Here is a 2,670-nt window from a genome sequence, read left to right on the forward strand (position 1 = left end):
ACATGGCCAATCATGTTGTAAAAGAAATGAATAAATTTGACATGGCATCCCATCCCAGCTGGCTTTAATAATCTGAATTGCTTTTAAGACAAACTTGTGAGAACAAGTAAAGAACTTCCTGCCAAACTGTATGAATGTCATCTGGCCTGAAGTGAGAGCTTGGTGGTGGTCTAAATCCATTCACAAGGAGGGTACAATTTACCCAATTTACCACAACTATTCTGGCAGAGCTTGGAGGTGGGGGAGTTGCAGCTTTGCTCATTACATGTTAATTGAGGAGAGGGATCAGAGATGGCTGAATAAACAACATCTCTGGAGAGCTAGAAACTTTCATGTATTTCAAAGAGTATGTTATGGTGAAACCATATTAGTAGTTGAGAAGAACATGAATTGTGGAGTAAAACTGGTTTGAGGAATCAGAAAGAACACAAAGGAATGTTTGTTTGAGGATTACATGTGACACCAGTACATAAATCGAAATTTGCCAGTGTTTGAATGTTTGTTCAGCATACTATGATTATTAAAAATTAGTATAGAGACCACCTTGTCACATGGAAACATGTTTATGAAATGTTGAAGATTTAAGAGATCAAGATATAAATTCAGGGACCTTCCTGGCAGTCCAGTGATTAAGACTTCACCTTCCAGTATAGGGAGTGTAGGTTCGATCCCTAGTCAGGGAGCCAAGATCCCACATGCCTTGTGGTCAAAGCCCCAAAACGTAAGCCAGAAACAATGTTGCAACAAATTCAATAAAGACTTTAAAGCAAGATATAAATCCAGTTGTACAGAATGCAAAAGTGCAAATGAAAAAGATGGGGAAGAGTCTGGAGTCCAAGAGACAAGTCATTGTGTTAAACGTAATTTTCTTTCATCCCTCCGTATTTCCCAAAATGTCCATAACTCGATTATATTAATCATTTAAAAAACAGGACTTTTATTCGAGAAATATTTCATGACTTCATGGTTTTTTCAAAGACATATTGCTTATTATCTCTACCCTCAAGGAACGCTGAATCTAGTAAGGGGGTAAGACATAAAATCTTATAAATAGTATGGAGTACAGAAAGTAAGAGAGCCAAGGGAAGCCAGATGAAAACCATCACACAGGACTGTTGTGATCACGAAGGCTTAATGAAGGCAGTGAAGTTTGAACATGACCTTTAAAGACAGGATGTTAATAGATTGTGTTGAGCATGAAATGGCATTCTCTGTGGAGAAACTGCACAAGCAAAAGGCAAAGATGGGAAAGCATAGCTGTTTATGCAGAAAAGCAAGGATTCACAATGCTCGATGAGCAGAACAGCAAAGACAAATGTGACTGGAAAGCGAGACTGAGGCCAAATTTTAAGGTATCATTGCCAGGCTAGAAGTTGGATTTAGTCATTGCATCGTAATAGCTGATTTGTGTATTTTTATTCAGGGTTTACAAGGTGCAAAGTGTTTTCACATTCTTTACATATGATTTTTTCAATAATGTTCTGAAGATGAGATTATCACTCTATCTGCAGATGACAAAACTAAAGTTGGAGGAACTGGAGGATGCCCCAAGTTCACAGAGCAAGTTCCTTCTGCTCATTCTTCCCAGTGGTTCATTCTCAACAACCATATAGCATTTGCCATAATGCGTTATTGTTAGTTCTTCATTTTCCCCTCCAGCACATCCTAGTCACTTACGAAAAAAGCAGCCAGTTCACCAGGATTTCCTACATGATTTCAAATGATTGATCTAAGAAATTAACTTTGTTAGCAGGAAAATATGATGGTTGGAGGATGGGCTTAGATTAAAGCCTTAGGTTGAATCCTAGTTCTGCTGCCTATGAGCTGTATATCAAATAGTTTATCCCCTCTGAGTGTGTGTCCTTACTTTTCATATATGATTAACATTTGCTTTATAGAGCTGTTTAGAGGAGTAAATAGGAAAACACATGAAATGCCCAGTAGTGTGCCTGACCCATAACAAACACGAAGTCAGTGGAAGTGTTATGTTTTTATAATATTGCTCATATAACTTTGAATCAGTAACTAAATCCTATTCCTTTATTCTACTTTCCTAATTTAGTTCAATCAGTTTCCAGATGACCCAGATTTGAGGGTCTTGACTGGGAGTCAGGAGCCTGCCATCTCTCTAAATGTAGGGTGACTTCATCCTGCAGCCAAATGTTCCCCTTCCCCCTTGCCTTTTCTCATATGTCACTTTGTTGTACAAAGGGGATTTGGAAGGTCAGAGAGAAAGAGTCAACCTAATAAGTGAAAAATGGAAGGAGAGATCACAATCAAGGACCACTTTACCTGAAGTGATACAATTATTCTGAGCCTGAGTAGACAGTCCTAAACATCAAGTCACTCCAACCATCTTGTTTTCAATAATATCAGTGAGCTAAAAACATTAAGGTAATGCTACTTCTGCTAATGTTAAGAATTGACATTTACTGAGTCTTTAATATATACTAGGCAACAGCCTCAGAGAAGGCGATGGCACCCCACTCCAGTACTCTAGCCTGGAAAATCCCATGGGCGGAGGAGCCTGGTAGGCTGCAGTCCATGGGGTTGCTAAGAGTCGGGCACGACTGAGCGACTTCACTTTCACTTTTCACTTTCATGCATTGGAGAAGGAAATGGCAACCCACTCTAGTGTTCTTGCCTGGAGAATCCCAGGGACGGGGGAGC

This window comes from Bison bison, unplaced genomic scaffold (assembly GCF_000754665.1).
Source record: "Bison bison bison isolate TAMUID 2011002044 unplaced genomic scaffold, Bison_UMD1.0 scf7180017864498, whole genome shotgun sequence".
Lineage (NCBI taxonomy): Eukaryota > Metazoa > Chordata > Mammalia > Artiodactyla > Bovidae > Bison > Bison bison.